Source organism: Phascolarctos cinereus, unplaced genomic scaffold (genome assembly GCF_003287225.1).
Source record: "Phascolarctos cinereus isolate Bilbo 61053 unplaced genomic scaffold, phaCin_HiC Scaffold_726;HRSCAF=1367, whole genome shotgun sequence".
In the NCBI taxonomy this organism is placed as follows: Eukaryota; Metazoa; Chordata; class Mammalia; order Diprotodontia; family Phascolarctidae; genus Phascolarctos; species Phascolarctos cinereus.
The window spans coordinates 4,074,224-4,092,095 of NW_027556098.1; positions in this window are offsets into that span (position 1 = coordinate 4,074,224).

A 17,872-nucleotide genomic window follows, 5' to 3' on the forward strand; every position below is an offset into this window, starting at 1 on the left:
ATTTACATTTTGAGCCTTGTGAGCCTATATGCTTTCTAAAGGGAGCTGGTGACTGTATCTGGAGGGGATTGGTATCCAATATTGAAGTTCTTAGGCTTTCTGGGTGAGGTTAACACAAAATAAAGAAGCTCCTCTCTGCAAAGTATACTTGAGACTTTATGTTAGGTTGACTACGGAGGGTTATGTAGGTGTTTTCTTGTCTTAGTAGGTCAGTACTCAAATATTTGATTCATTGCATTATTGTAATAAATGTTCCTTCCTTTTTAAAAATCAATTTATCCCATTTTTTGTTGTTGATATAAAAAAAATGATTTTTGCAGGTTGATCTTATGACCCATCTTGCTCTAGTCATTTATTTCCTCAGTTCATTATTTTGCTGTCTTTTTTTCTTAAATACAGAATTACGATATCCCCCAATTATAAATATTTTCACTGTTTTCAATAGAAATCAACAGACAGTTAAGAAGCTACTGGTTTTGAGTCTCTGTGCTAGGCACTCCTCAGTGACAAACATGAAAAAGGACCCAGTGACTGCTTTCAAGAAATCCTTTAGGAGGAGAAAACAACATGGACACATTTAAGCATAACACAAAGTGGGATCTAAGAGGGGAAGGGGAGATATTGTCAATGCTTATTGATGTAAACATGATTTAAACTAGCATAAATTTTATGCTTACTACAAACTCAGTGAAATGTTCAATAAATCATCAACAATCCAAGTATGTAGTCAAAAATAAATAAAATAATAATATATTTCTGTGTCTTCTACTAAATGCTTCTGTAATTATAGTTTTGCTGCCTTTTTGATTTTATATGGTTGTAGTTTGTGAATATATTTTTATTCTGCTAACTTCATTTTGTATATATTTTTCCATACCTCTTTGTATTTTTCACATTTAGAATTTTTATAGCATAATAGTATTCCATTGCATTGATATACAGTAATTTGTTAAATTATTCCTCAATCATTTGGCATGCAGATTATTTCCAGGTTATTTTTTTACTTTTACAAATAAAATAGCTATGAATATTAAACATATCTATATATTTATGTATGTATGTATGCATGTATCTTTTTAAACATATCCTCAGGGTATTACTTAGCAGTGGAATCACTGACTTAAAAGATTTCATCGGTCTTGTGACACTGTATAATACCAAATTGCTCTCCATAAACCTTGCAACAGTCAACAATCCCATCAATAACACAATCAAATATGTTTCCTAATAGCCCCATCAACATTGCATTTTCTTCCATGCTTAGCTGTCTTTTCCCTAATTTGATGAATATCAAGCGACATCTTAACATCTCCATTTTGGTCATGAAAGAAGGAAAGGAGGTGCATTTTCTCAAATCTTTCATGTGAAGCTTGGTCATTATAATTATTCATCATTCAGTTTTGTTTTCCAAATTCCCTTCTCATTACCTGATTTAGTTTTCTTTCTTTCTTTCTTTCTTCCTTTCTTTCTTTCCTCCCTTCCTTCTTTCTTTAAATATCTGACCAGGGTTCATATGACACTGTTAAACACACATGCATACATACACACACACACACACACACATATATAAATATATGTTGTTGTTGTTGTTATTGAGTTGTTTCAGTTGTGTACCACTCTTTGTGACCCCATTTGGGGTTTTCTTGGCAAAGATACTGGAGTGGTTTGCATTTTCTTCTCCAGATCTTTTTAGATGAGAAACTGAGGCAAACAGTGTCTGAGGTCACATTTGAACTCAGCCCTTCCTGACTCCAGGGCCAACCCTCTATCCACTGTGCCACCTGGCTGCCCTATAAATATGTATGTCTGTGTGCATGTGCATACACACACACACACACACACACACACACCAGCACTGCATCATTTTGTTTCACCATCTTTTAAAACTATTTCCTCACATATAATACATGTGATGATATTATAGACCTACATAGCTCAGGATAGGTTTTTTTTTTGGTGGTACAGTGAAAAAGCAGCTAGATTTGAAGTCAGAAAACCTGGGTTCAGCTCTCAGCTCTGTCACTTACTTTGTATCTGTGTTGTAGCTGTGTTGTTCAGTTAGCTGTACACTCATGTCTGACTCTTTGTGATGCCATGGGCTATATGGCACTCCAGGCCCTTCTATCCTCCACTATCACTCCAAGTCTGTCCAAGTTCATGTTCACTGCTTCCATGACACTATCTATCCATCTCATCATCTGCCATCCCCTTTTCCTTTTGCCTTCAATCTTTCCCCACATCAGAGTCTTTTTCAATGAATCTCATCTTCTCACTATGTGGCCAAAGTATTTAAGCTTCAGTTTCAGTGTTTGACCTTCCAGTGAATGGCCTGAATTAATTTCTTTAAGTATTGACTGATGACTTCCTTGCTGTTCAAGGTACTATCAAAAGTCTTTTCCATTACCACAATTTGAAAGTGTTGATACAACAGTGCTCAGTTTTCCTTATAGTTCGAATCTCACAGCTATACATTGCTGCTGGAAAAAAAAAAAACAGCAGTCAAACCAATTTGACATAGGTTATACAGGTGCAGTCATGCAAAACATATTTCCATATTAGTAGTGCTGTGAAAGAAAACACAGACCGAAAAAAACACTCAAGAAAAATAAAGTTTAAAAACGTACGCTTCAATCTGAATTTAGGCTCCATCAGTTCTTTCTCTAGATAGCATTTTTTCATCATAAATCCTTCGGAATTGTCTTAAAGCAGGAGGGATTTGTTTTGTATTGTTTGGATTCAAAGGGCCGAACTTGAGGACCTACAGGGTCACGTGTGGCCTCAAGGCTGCAGGTTCCCTACCCCTGCCTTGGAGCATTGTATTGCTCAGAATAGCTAAGTCACTTACAGTTGATCATTGTACAATATCGCTGTTACTGTGTATAATATTCTCCTGATTCTGCTCACTTCACTTTGCATCACTTCATGTAAGTCTTTTTAGGTTTTTCTGAAAGCATCCTGCTCACCATTTCTTATGGCATAAGAGTATTCCATCACAATCATGTACTACAACTTGTTCAGCCATTCCCCAGTTGATGTGTATCACCTCAATTTCTAATTATTTGTCATTACAAAAAGAGCTGCTGTATTTTAGTACATATAGGTGCTTTCCTTTTTCAAAAAGAAAAATCTCTTGGGATAGAGACCTAATAGTATGCACAGTTTTATAGCCTTTTAGGCATAGTTCCAAAGTGTTCTCCAGAATATTTGGATCAGTTCACAACTCTACAAACAATGCATTAGTCACCCATTTTCTCACATTCCCTCCAACATCTGATAGTGTGAGGTGGTATTTCAGAGTTGTTTGAATTTGCCTTTCTCTAATTAAGAGTGATTTAGACCATTTCTTTTTCATATGACTATAGAGCTTTGATTTCTTCATCTGAAAACTACCTGTCCATATTTTTTGACCATTTATCAATAGGGGAATGATTTGTATTCTTGTAAGTTTGACTCAGTTCCCTATGTATTTGAGAAATGAGCCTGTTATCAGAGATGCTTGCTGTAGATTTTTTTCACAGTTATGATTACTGTATATTTCCCTCCATCCTATTTTCCCCCTTTATCTTTCTTTCTCTTTCTTTTTATCCTATTCCTCCTCAAAGGTGTTTTGCTTCTGACCACCTCCCCCAGTCTGCCTTCCCTTCTATCAGATCCCCACTTCTCTTGTCTTCTTTCCCTCCTACTTCCCTATAGGATAAGATAGATTTCTGTACCCAACTCAATATGTATATCATTCCCTCTTTGGGCCAATTCCAAGGAGAGTAAGATTCAAACTTTCTCTGTCACCTCTCCCCCTCCCCCATCTTCCCCTCCACTGTGAAAGCTCTTACATGCTTCTTTTATGAAAGATGATATACCCTATTGCACCTCTCCCTTCCCCTTTTCTCGTGCCTCAATTTTATTTTTTTAAATGTTGTCCCATCATAGTCAATTCACACCTGTGCCCCCTCTGTATATAACTGCCCTAATAATGATAAAGTTCTTAGGAGTTAACAAGTATCATCTTCCCATGTAGCAAGTAAACAGTTCCAGGAGTGGGAAACCTATAGCCTTCTAGGTACTCAAGTGTGACTTTTTGACTGAGTCCAAGTTTTACATAACAAATCCTTTTAAGGGGATTTGTTCTGCTTGGATTCAGTCAAAGGGCCGCATTTGAGGACCTAGAGGGCCACATGTGGCCACATTGAATCCCTTATGATTTCTCTTTCTGCTTCTCTTGAGTCATGTCTGAAAACCAGATTTTCTGTTCACCTCTGGTCTTTTCATCAGGAATGCTTGAAAGTCCTCTATTTCATTAAATATCTATTTTTTTTCCCTTGGAGGATTATACTCAACTTTGCTGGGTATGTGATTCTTATTTATAATCACTCCCTTCTCAGACCTCAAGAATATCGTACTTCAAGCCCTCTGATACTTTAGCATAGCTGCTGAATCCTGCATTACACTGACTGTGGCTCCATGATATTTGAAGTGTTCTTTCTGGCTGCTTGTAATATTTTCTCTTTGACCTGGGAGCTCTGGAATTTGGCTATAATATTCCTGAGAGTTTCTTTTTGGGATTTCTTTCAGGAGGTGATTGGTGGATTTTTAAAATTTTTATTTTACCCTCTGGATCTAAGATATCAGGGTAGTTTTCCTTAAGATTATATCTAGGCTTTTTTTTTTTTTGAGAATGGATTTCAGGTATTCAGATAATTCTTAAATTATCTCTCCTACATCTCTCTTCCAAGTCAGTTGTTTTTCCAATGAGATATTTCACATTTTCTTCTATTTTTTTCATTCTACTTTATTTGTTTTATTGTTTCTTGATATCTCGTGGAGTCATTAGCTTCCACTTGTCCAATTATGATTTTTAAGGAATTATTTTCTTCAGTGGGCTTCTGCATCTCCTTTTTCCATTTGGCCAATTCTTCCAGTTTTTTTCTTCAAAGAATTTTTGTACCTCCTTTACCATTTAGCCTATTCTATTTTTAAGGTATTGTTTTCCTCATTATCTTTTATGCCTCCTTTACCAAGCTGTTGACTCTTTTCATGATTCTCTTGCATTACCCTCATTTCTTTTACCAATTTTCCTTCTACCTCTCTCATTTGATTTTTAAAATCCTTTTTGAGTTCTTCCAGGAATTTTTTGGGGGGGGCCTGAGACCAGTTTACATTTTTCTTTGAGACTTTGAATGTAGCTGTTTCGACTTTTTCTGAGTTTGTGTTGTGATGTATTCTGTCACTATCTTAATTTTTTATGATTAGGTTCTTTTGTTGTTGTTGTCTGCTCATTTTTCTAACCTATTTCTTGACTTTTAACTTTATGATAAAGCTGGTCTCTACTCCTAGGGTGGAGGCTTTTTCATGCTGCTATTTTCAGAGATAATTCTAGGGGGGAGGGGATATGTAAGTTTTCAGTTCTTCCAAAATGGTATGCTCTAAGGAGAGGCATGGTCACTGCTCACCTAGCCTGTACTGTGCTCTATCAACCACAGGCACTCTTTTTTTTCTTTCTAACCAGTTGTCTGATCCTCTTACTGTCAGAGGGCTGGAAACTCCAGAAGCTGGGACTGCTGATTCAGTAGCTTCCAAAGCCTACTGCTGGCTTGCCAAGCATGGCCTGAACTCGACTGCACTCCACTCACCCCAATGATATCAGTCTTTCCTGTTGACCTTCTAAGTTATCTTCAGCTGTAAAATTGTTTCATCATGTCCTTTTGTTGGTTCTACTGTTGTTGAATTAATTTTGATGTATTATTTTGAAGTTGTCTGGAGGTGAATTTGGGAGAGTTCAGGTGAGTCTCTGTCATCCATCTTGGCTCTGCACTCCCAAGTTCTTCCCTCTTGATTAAACTCTTTCTCTGGATTTTTCCTTCTCACCAGTATCTACTCCACCCTGGAAAAAACTTCTGCCCTGGGGTCCAACTTTCCTTAATGGTGATTCCCTTAAAGGGACCTCTATTTCACAAATGGCCCTGGCCATGATTTAGCTTATTCATGCCTCAACTCACTCTCCAGGCTTCTTTTTTTCCTCCTTACTAGTTACATTCTCTTTGTACTCCTCCCCTCAGTCCCCCTTAATCTGTTATCGCCTTCATTAGAATGTAAGCTCTTTAAGGGTGGGAAATGTCTTATTTGTTTATATTTGTATCTCAGTGCATAGTGTCTAGCACATAATAACGAAAGTTTCATCTATCTATCTATTGGCTAGTTATTTATCTGGTACAAAAGCACTTCTTTTTAACACATGAATACACTCTTAGTGATTCAAAAAGTCAGCTCTAGTCATGAGACTTCACCATCTCAGAAAAATCAAAATTGTAGGCAACTCAAACAACAACAATAGAAGAATATGGTTATCATCATAAATCAACCTCAGTAGATTATATAGCTTGTGTGCAAGTCTCTCATCAAAGACATTGACGATGTGTATGTTGTGGAAAAGGAGGTGGCACATTTGTGAGGTGAGAGTGAGAATTATAGATGAATACATTGAATACTGTGCTGATAGTCATGAAATATTGAGTGACCTAACAGAGGAGCTCTGGCATGCTGGGTAGATCCTCCATGGAAAATTTACCAGGATGACACAGAATGAGAATATATAGACAAAATGAAATCTGCACTGGTTTAAAGAATATTTGTTGTTGTCCTTCATACTTGAAGAGAACCATGCTGATATCATTATGCTGGACTCGATGTAAAGTGCATCAGACTGTGGCTGATCAGACCAATATGAGCTCAGAAGCCTTGACCACAGGTTGGGCACAAATAGTCCATTTGAATATTTGGAATGGTGATGTCTCTAAATTTGTGCCTCTCACATGTCTTTTGAGCTACTATAATTTTGCTTTGATCATAGAGTACAGAGCCTTCTTTGATGAAGGCACACCATGCTGGGCAGCCCCGTGCCAATGTCTCCCATGTCTCCTAAATTCCAAAGCTCTTCAGAAAGATCTTGAGAGTGTCCTTATATAGCTTCTTCTGACTTGATCTCCATGTGAGCTCTTGCCTTGTGTGAATTCCTCATAAAATGTTCTTTTTTGCCATTCAAACAACCTGGCCAGTGCATAGGAGTTGCACACCCTGCAGTAGAGTTTGAATGTGTGGCAGTTTAACCCAAGAAAGGACCTCAGTGTCCAACATTTTATCTTTCCAGGTGATCTTCAGAATCTTCCTAAGAATTCAAATGGAATCGATTCAGTCTCCTGGCATGGCGCTGGTATACTCTCCTGGTTTCCCAGGCATACAACAATGAGGTAAGCACAATGGCTCTGTAGACCTTCAGTCCCATAGGCAGTCTAATACTTCTCTCCCACACTTTCCTTTGGAGCTTCCCAAACACTGAGCTAGCTCTGACAATGAATGAGTCGATTTCATCCTCGATGTGTACACCACTGGAAAGCATACTGGCAAGGTAAGTGAACTTATCCTCAGCATTCAGAATTTCTCCATTTGTTGTAACCATTGGTTTCACATATGGATGGTGTGGTGCTGGCTGGTAGACAACCTGGTTTTTTGGTGTTAAATAATACCCACACTGTTAATAGCATGGATACGTCAGGGTATAGAACCAGGTATAGTTTCCTTTCTATGCATGTTTCATTTTCCTTTAAAAACTATAAGATCCATAAAGACAAGAACCTTGTCTTAGCTAAACTTTTTCTTCCTCATTTCTTAAGTATAGTGGTCTACTCACAGAGAGTGCTTAATATTTTCAGTTGAATTATAGTAAAGAGCTTTGTTACTGGTATACTGAATGAGTAAAGTATACCTGATAGTTTAAAAAAATTCCAGTTAGCAATGATTTATGGTTATGGAATACCCAATCAGGCATTACCATGGAAGCAATTGGAAAGTAATTCCTGTATTAATCGACTTAGAGGTCAGCAACAGAAGTGCAAATCCAAAGCTACCTCTTAATCCAGGAGGAGAGGAGCCCTCAGCATTAGCAGTGGGGTAAAGGACTCTAGAGTTGGGCAGCAGGGGAAGAAATTAAGAGAAATAATACCAGCATTTTTAATCCATTACCTATTTTTCCAAAGATCTTCTAAAACTTTCTGCTGTCTAGGTTTTCAAATTACTGAAACAATATTTTTTGAAGAAGGGGAAAAAGGATTCAGCCTGTGAGATTATTCTGCCAGCTCTGTGATCCTCAAACTATTTGAGACATCAAATCTGCACCATAAGCAGCGACAGAGCGTGAAAATAATAATGGGTGCTGAGATCAATGGATCCAAGATGAGGGTGATAAGGTAGCACCTGACAATAGGCAGTAGTCACAGGACATGCATGGGCCCACAGCAGTCATAAAACATGCAGGGATTCAAAGTCAAGGCAATAGTCTGTATCCAGGCATACAGGTAAGACTTGAGAGCAGTGGGACTGAGAGGCAGAGTGGGTGAACTGTCTACAGGCTGAATAGGTTGTCAGAGGTCCAGGTAGCTAAGTAGCAGTAAAAACAGAAGTCAGCGCAAAGCAGTAGGTTAGACATTCAGTCAGATGAGTCCAATGATTAGGAAACTGATGTGATCTGGACAACTGCTATGTAAGTATATGCAGTATTCCACATTATGGTACATCACTAGTTGGTCAGGGAGTGCTAGCATTTCTGGCGTGAAGGCTTGCCAAGCCCTTTTCAGGGCTGCCGGATACCTTTGATGTCCACCTTTACCCAGCTCTCACCTATAGCTCCAAGAAGCTGTAGCATGTGCAGTAACTATACCCAGGCCAACAGTCTCACAGACAAGCCAAACCAGTTGAGGGTAACCTAGAAGCCTGTAACCTGTTGATGAGTTAGGGAGATGTCTACCTCAAGCATGTGAAGACTTCCCCAAGTGGAACAGGCAAATGAGAACAATTTGTTCCTGGCCGTGAAGGAAGCTGAAGCAGGAGCAGTGGAACACTTAGAGCTTGGTCAGGCACTGAAGATGTCAAGGTCATCCATTGTATCCTGGGCCATTGCTAATTATCTTGACTTGTCCTGCCACTAGATTTTGATGACTCAAGAAGAAAGAGTGAGGCTGATGACTTTGTGCAACTCTTCCTCATTTCAATCCAAGTCATACAAGTCAAGACTTCACCCTTTGAAAATGAAGGATGAACAACAATAAACAATATCAATAATGTAATCTTAAATATGGTCATTAACAAAGCAGCTCTCTGCACTTCACAGTATAGCTGCAGCTACCATTAGGCCTGGAACCAAAAAAGACCCAGCCAGTCCTTTCAGAACAGGATCTAATCTTGGGGTGGGATGTAGACATTGGTATGCTAGTAGATGTTTTAAAAACCAGTTCTCCAAAAGCACAACACACTTTTAAATTTAATCTGCATGATTTAGCAATTTCTCCATTACTTTCTTAAGTCTAGACAATGAATAAAACAATAAATCAAGTTCTTATTTGTAGTGCTTTCTTATTTCTAAGGTGTAAATGCTTACATTGAAAATTTAACAATCAGCTCTTGGAATCTGGTCGGAGCTGGCTCCAACACAAGCCTTTGTAGGCATAAGTAGCCTAGAGCTTAAATAAAATTGGCAAGTGAAAGCATCTGAACAGAACTGAAAAATGAACAGAGGAGGAAGAGCTGATCCAGGTTTGGTATATGAATATAGTGGAATATTTGGCACTGTAAGAAATGCCAAATAAGGGAAATTAAGTGAAGACTTGAATGATATGATATGGGCTGAACAAAGCAGAGCCAGGAGAACAATATAAATAATGACTGCAGTCATGCAAATGAAAACAATGCTAAAAGAAATCAGAATTTAGATCCAATACATTACAACCCTACACCTTGATTTCAGAGTACCAATGATGAAACATTCTATCATTCTTCTCAATAAAGAAGCAATAGGCTAAGGTACACAATATGTATATGGTTGTGCTTAACTGTTTTCTTTGTTATAAGGGTCCCGGGGAAAAGATTATTGGGAAGTGACAATGTATTCTTTTAAAGCATCAATAAATCCTTTATTTTTAAAAGGCATTGAGCAAGCAGTCGAAGTTGAAAATCAGTAAGATTACATTTCTGTCACAATCGCTCTGTCTGATAGCTTTACCAAGTGGTTTTTGCATGAGCTTTAAGCAACCAATTTTGCAAGTCTCTGGGACCCAGGGAACAAATGAGACTCAAATGATTTCGTTTCTCCTTCAAGGTTCTGACAGAACATTCCCCTATTTTCAAGTGTTGGGGTCCCATAACTTCTGATACAGAAAAGCCTGAGAGAGTAAGGAAGGCATTCATAATGGTTGTCAATCCTAACATTAGTCCTGTGATACAGATTCATCCTTTCCTAAAACCTTAAATATCCTACACTCTGCCCAAGATTTTGAGCATCTTACAGCATGGCCTGCATAGGAGACTTCCATGAGGTCATAAACAACACAAGGAAACACAAAGACAAAGGGAAATACACCCAGATACGCTACCAGGGGTTCTTACCCAGGAGTCCATCAACTTAAAAAATTTTTTTGACAACTGTATTTCAATATAATTGATTTCCGTTGCAATCCTATGTTTTCTATTTTATGTATTTAAAAATATTATTCAGATAAGAGGTCCATAGGCTTCACAAACTACCAGTGTGATCCATAACACAAAAAATGATAAGATATCCTCCTCTAGACCCCCTAGAGACCCTCACTGATCTTATTTTTAAAAAGAAGTCTCTTTAATTGGGTACTCCCTCCTCACTGATCAATCTCTTTCTCCCTGCCTTCCTCCAGAACAACTGATCTGCAATATGATGGTATAAGGCCCAGTCTACAGAACAATACAATAAAACAATTATTTATTAATTACCAACTATAGTGTTCCTCAAGGCTATTTACGGCAGCTGGGGCTTTCCTGTCTATACTGCTCAGCTGTTTCCTTATTGTAGAAACATCAAGGATATAAGACTGATTCCTGAGATAGAGGTCAAGGCCCTCAAGAATGAAAAAAGTGATGTTACCATCTCAGCAGATCAAGACCCATGGTAGGCATATGGAACTATCAAGGAAGCTTCAAGCCATCTTGCTAAAAGGCAGCATTTGACAGTATCCCTGTTGGAACAAATAGCCCCTTTTGGAGAAATCTATCACCCTGGCCCCTGCCTAAGCACCCCTTATGCTTCTTAAGTTTCTGTAATAGTCTCTGTACCACTCACCTGCTTATCTTAGTTCTCAATTAAGGCTTTGTTCTCCCTGACCCAACTTTTCCAATAAGAAGTCTCTCACTTCATTCCTACTCTGGCCACCTGACCTGTCATCACTTCTGCCTCACTCCAGATTTCTCTCTCTCTCAATACCAAAATCACACGTCCACTTCCTTGTTCTATGATTATAGAATTTAGAGCTAAGGGGACTTTAGACCCAATAGTTCAGATCCAGAGGGTGGTCAGTTATCCCAGGTGAAGAGAAGAGAATGACAGTAGGGAAGATGGTAAGATGCCTGGGTAGGCTTCCTAATGGTGGACAGCTTTCATTTGCTTCTGCTGTGTACTGGATCTGACTCAGGCTGGTTTCCTGGTAACTTAGCTCCAATATTGGAATACTGGAATGAAATTATATACCTGTAGGACATTTCAATAGTAAACAGAAGATTCACTTAGCTACAGCAGGAGAATATTCAACAAAGCTATGTGTCCAGGACATCCATAGTTGTTTTAACAGTGCAGCTCCCCTGCTTCTGAATTCCCTGTGTTGGTCCATCAGCCAGGCATCAGAGAAGAGGGAGAACTCTTCTCATTTTTTTTTTACTAAGGTGACCAGGAAATGATGTCAATATCCAATCTTTAGTCCCCTAAACCAAGCATATTTGAGAGTTGGGTTTAATACCTTTTAAAGAAAAGAACTAGTCCAGCCCACATAGCCATGGACTCTTATACATATTCATCCTATCAAAGATTCAAAGCCTTCTGATCTGTTGAGGAAGAGTCTTGGGAGCAGAGTTTCAAATATGAGAATATTTTGTACTCTATTTGAGTCCCAAGCCCAATGGAAGTAGGGTCTACTGTCGCCTCTAGATTCTTGCTACCTGTTGCTACTGCTGGGACTGCTCTTCCTGAGCTTCCTTTGCTGACGCTCCTCATAGTCTGACACTTTAATCATCCTTTGTTTTCTTGCGGAAAGAGGAAAGAAGAGGACTTCTAGCAGGTCTGTGAAACTGAGGTTGGTGACCCATGTGTTTCTGCTGCAGTAGGAATTGGAGTTGGAAAAGGAAAATAAGGGGAGAGGGGAACTGGGTAAGAAATAGCTCCTTTGGTCTCCCTGCTAAGGGAAGAGGGTGTGTAGCTGACCATCCAATGCAGACTACCCTGGGTGCTAGCAGGGGAAAGGACAGCAGCAGAGGCAGTCTCTTACTTGGCTTTAATACTCTCTTCACACATCACAAAGGGTCACCTTGTGCATCATACTTTGAAGATTCATTAGCGAGGTGCAGTAGCCTGGAATCGGGAAGACCTGAGTTCAAATCTAGCCTCAGACACTTAACTAGCCATGTGACCCTGGGAAAGTCACTTAATTTCTCTCTGCTTCAGTTTTTCATCTGTAAAATGTCCCCATTTCCCAGAGTTGTGAGGATCATATGACATAATATTTGTTAAAGGACTTAGCACAGTCCTTGGCACATAGTAAGCACTATATATAGCTAGCTATTATTATTATTATTTCTCCTGGAGTTTATGTTGGGAAATCTCCAAATATAGCTCATGTCTATGTTAATGTGAATAACAGCATCCCCAACTACCATATAATAAACATAATGTGCAGAAGTTGGTCTTAATCTCACCCCACAGAAAACACAGAAGATGCATAAACTCCCATTAGCAATGAATTAAATTTGGAGGTGACAGCAGGACAAGACCCTGACATTGCAGTGAAATTCCTCACTTCAATCAGGGTCCTACATAGACAGTCCTTTCAGACTTGCTATCCTGTGATTGAGACTCCTACTAGAAGACGAATATACTTTGAGAACTCCTATACAAGCAACTCCCTTCCTATCAGACCCACATACTCCAAATAACTAAGTAAAAGAAGCGGGCAGAAAATTACAGGTTGTCTGCTCCCCTATATTAATGATCTTGCAACGTTGAGGACCCCTTTCTATTTCAAGAAGCACATTTTCCCTGGAATTCGTTTTGAATTCACTTTTCTCCAAGCTCAGATCATTAAACTCTTGAATTTGAGATTACTCTTGAGAATCTTCCCAGGAAGTCTCACTCCAGTTTAGATCTGTAGATTTGCCTGGTTTCAACTCCATGGAACAAGATGCTGCTTCCAAGATAAGCTTATCACTTCTAATCTCTTCACCATATAGCCAACTCAAGCCTTAGATACCATCTCTCTCAGTCTTCTGTACTAGAGGGTGGAGTACTAAACTCCTCTCAAAGCCTTCATTTATAGAGGTCAGAGCTTGGAATTCCAGCTTACTCCACTTCGTATCAGTAGCTCTGTCTGGTTTCAACTCCAAGAAGCAAGATGCCCCTGCTTAGGGTAGCCAAGGCGGCTCTCCCCTCCTTTTGCATGTTGGCTTCTCCATTAGATTGTAAACATCTTGAGGACTTTCTTTGAGGACCTTTGAGTCTTTATTATTTGTATCCCCAGCATTTAGCACAGTGCCTGGCACAAAGTAGGAGCTTGATAATCATTACTAAATTGAATTGAATTTTAGAGGGCTAGATTCTTGGGATCATACAGCCCAGGGAAGAAATAAAGTTGTCCTTGGAATTCTCTGGTCACGTAGCCAAACACATGTAACATCTGTATTTCTCTGGGATACTTCATCATTATCTCTCAGACCAACACTCCAAAGGATGAGTAATCCAAAGGTGGAAAAACACTTCTTTTGCCCCAAGTCTATATTTCCCATGGGAAAGACTGTACATGTATATATTTCTCATCCCCACTTCACAGAAGTCAGGTCTCCTCTGCTGTACAATAATAATATCATTAACAATAATATTTCTGTACAATAATATCAATAATAATATATATGTACTGCTTTATAAATATTATCTCTTTTGACCTTTATAACAATCTGGGGAAGTAGGTGCTATTGTTATCCCTACTTTATAGTTGAAGAGACTGAGGCAAAGAGAAATGTAATGACTTGCCCAGGGTCACACAGCTAGTGTGTATCTGAGGCTGGATTTGAACTCAGGCTTTCTGACTCCCAGGTCTAATGCTCTTCTATACCACTTAGTTCCAAAAGGAAGGGGAAGTGAAATTAACAAGAACATTTTGAGGTGTGTCCTTCCAAATTTTCTAGCCAACTAATAGTCTTGGGGCAACCCCAGTCACTAAAACCTTTCCTCCAGAGGGCACCAAAGGGGCAGATCCAAACCAGACAATCTTGGGTCAGCCTCCGTCTCTAAGACCTAGTCAGGAGTTGTCTTAATCTTCTTTGCAAGTGTTCAAAGGGCAAATCCATCTACGATACAGTGAATTATTTTCATAAGTTCCAAATGAAGACTCACTGCCAATTAAACTCATCAAACTGATCAGAGGGAACTGCCCCATTAGCCCTCCTCCATTACACTGAGAAAGTAACTTTTAAAATAAGACCTTTCTCTTATCTTGTTCTTTACAAATGGCTATTTAATCTAATTCTGAGTTGGCCATCTGCAGAATTGCAGTCCTACAACCATCACCAAGCAGCTGGAACTGCCAAATAGCCAATACGAGTTTTGAAAAATATATGTGCCAGTCTAGGCAGATGTTAGATAAAAGCCCTTTGCAGAAGGTGTTACAGATGTTCACAGCAAAAGAAGCATCTAGCAAAAGCTTGGCCACATTCAACACATGTGCTGAAAATAAAATTTACATTTTTGAAATTTCACTGGGGAAAATGGAGTTTATTTTGGACACTAATTAAGATGGTGAAATATTTTTACTTTGAATTTGCAAAACATCCTTACTTTACCCAAATTTTATGATCAACCCATCAATGTATATTTATCCAAATCTCAGTTTAGAGGCTGTGTTTGCTTGTCCCGAAGTATTTTTTAAAAGAAAACACAACTTTTTTTTTAAACTTTCACTCTCTAAAAAATCCCTGTGAAATACAAGATTTAATTTTCTACCTGCTGCCATGTTTAACATCTAAATATTCTGCCTATAAATAAGAGATAAGAAGTTTGATTAGCTTGTTTCAACTTCTTTGCAATCTGTTGGAAGTAGCCTGGGAATACCTGATTAAATAATAAATTTTCAAATAAATTAGGTGAAAGGAAGATAGTTACATTACCATAAAAATGTTATTATAGTTCATGCCCCTAAAAAATTGAATCAAGCTAACAGAGTCACCAAGTAGAATACAGATGGCCAAAAAAGCTACTTTGTGAAATTGCCATTGTTAAAAGAAGGGAGCCACTTCTACATTTCAGTGCCCTAAACAGAAGTAGAACATTAGTTCAACAGACTGTCACTGCATTGGGGGACCTGAAATGTTTAAACTGGCCTTTCTCATTAAGTCAATTAATCAATTACTCAACTGGTTAATGTTTGCTGAATGACATTTTTATGTATAAAGTACTGTGCAAGGACACAGGAGTACAATATGGTAGTCCTTGCCTTTGGTTGGGTGTAAATTTCTCTGGAGAGTAAACTGAATTAGCAAAATGTCATATGTCTCAAATTGGGTCTTAAAGGATGGGCAAGATTTCCATAGATGGAAAAGAAAAGGAAAAGGAGTAGGGAAAAGGGAAACTATAGGGAAACAAATCCTGAATAAGGACTTAAAAGTGGTAGATGCAAAACTATTTGGATAGAACAGAGGGTTAATATAAGTGAATGGTGTAAGGTTGGAAAGGGAAACTAGGATAAATTGTAGGAGACCTTAAATTTCTTTATCCTGTGGATGACAGGGGGCCATTGAAAGATTTTGAGTAGGGGATTAACATAATGAAAGAAGTTTGGTGTACTTCTTTGTGATATACAAAATAAATTGGAAAGGAAGACCATTTAGTTGGTTACTATAGTAGTTGTGGTACAGAATCATGGTGGTTTCTTAATTGCCAAATGTAATGCTTTTCTCTCAGACTTTGTCCTACTTGAGTCTTCTGCTGCATTTGACCCTGCTAACTACCCTGTTCACTTAAATATTGAGATTTCATATCACTGCTTTGTCCTGGCTCTCTTCCTGTCTGTCTAATTATTCCTTTTTTCAGGTTCCTTCCCCCCCTAGCTGTGAGTTTTCCCCAAGGAACTGTCCTGGAACCTCTATTCTTTCTTCCTACACTTTCCTGGTGACCTCATCAACTCCCATGGGTTTATCATCTTCTTTCTCTCTCTCTCTTTCTCTCTCTCTTTCTCTCTCTCTCTCTCTCTCTCTCTCTCTCTCTCTCTCTCTCTCTCTCTCTCTCTCTTTCTGTCTCTCTGTCTCATTAGACATTTTAAATAGATGTCCCAGAGACATCTCAAATTCAACATCTAAAGCAGAATTTATTATCTGCTTCCCTACTAAAATCACTTCTCTTCCAAACCTTCCTATATCAGTTAAAGATACTATCATGCTTCTCATCTCTAAGTTTCCATAACCTTGGCATCAAACTTCACACTTGACTTTCACTCACCCCACATAACCATTTAATTGTAAAATCTTATAGCGTCTACCTCCCCATCAGATCTTGTATATAATCCTTTCTCTCTGCTTACATTACTACTTTAGTTCAGGCCCTTGTATTGGCTTGCTTAGACTACTGCAAAAAACCTCCTAACTGGCCTCCCAGCCTCAAGTCTCTCCCTATTCCAGTCTATCCTCCACACAACTACCAGAATGATTTTTCATATTTATAGAACTGGCCATGTCATTCCCCTCAGTAAACTCCAGTGTCTTCCTATAGCCTCTGGGGAAAAATGTTTATTTTCTGTTTAACTTTTAAAGCCGCTTAACAACCTAGCCCTAACATATCTTTCCAAGATATACTGTATATTATATCTTCTCCGTCCTGGTTTTCCTCCTACCTATCTGATCACGCCTTAGTTTTCTTTATTGTATTTTCATCCAGGTAGCACCCTCTAAACACGAGTATCCTCCAAGGATCTCTCTTAAACCCTTTTCTTTTCTTCTTGCTTCATATGGGTTCATTTGGTGATCTCTTCAGCTCCCATGGATTTAATTATTATTTCAATGCAGATAATTTGCAAATCTATTTTTTCCAACCCTAATCTCTTTCTTGACCTTTATTCTTATATCTTCAGATGCCTATTGGATGTTTCAAACTGCGCATAGTTGAGCTGATGCTTAATAAATGTTTGTTGATTGTTGATTGATTGATTAAAAAGAAATAGAGTGACAGTTTCAAGAGACACTTCAGAAGAAAGACTCATAGAACTTGATAATTGATTGGAAAGGAGAGGCAAAGAAGCAGAATGAATTAATTCTTACTTGAAAGTTCTAGGTCTGGGAAACAATCAATAGAAATGGGGAAGCTAGAAGCGGAACAGATTTTTGGAGGAAAGGCTTTGTTTGACTTTAGAGCATTTGCAAAACATCTCAATGAAACTGTTTGAAAGTGCAGTTGGAAATAGGAGATAGAACCCAGGAGTGAGGTTAGGGCTAATAATAAACAGATTTAAGATTCATCTGAATGGAGGTGAGAGTTAATGTCATCAAAGTATAATGCAACATAATGGGGGAAAAAAACCTAAAGGATTTGGAGTTAAGTATGCAAAATATGGGGGAGCAATCAGGGGCTTGAAGAAAAAGGAAAAAAATTTGGAATGGTGATTTTAAGGAAGCCAACAAATCTGTCTAGATTATATTTAAGGGTCCATGCAGCTCTCCATTCAAGATTGCAAGAGCAGCAGTGAGGTCTAGGTGGAAATCTGACAGCGTGCTGACTTCACATGCTTTCACAGCCTTTTCCAGAAATTTTCAGGGAAACCAAAAGATAGGAAGG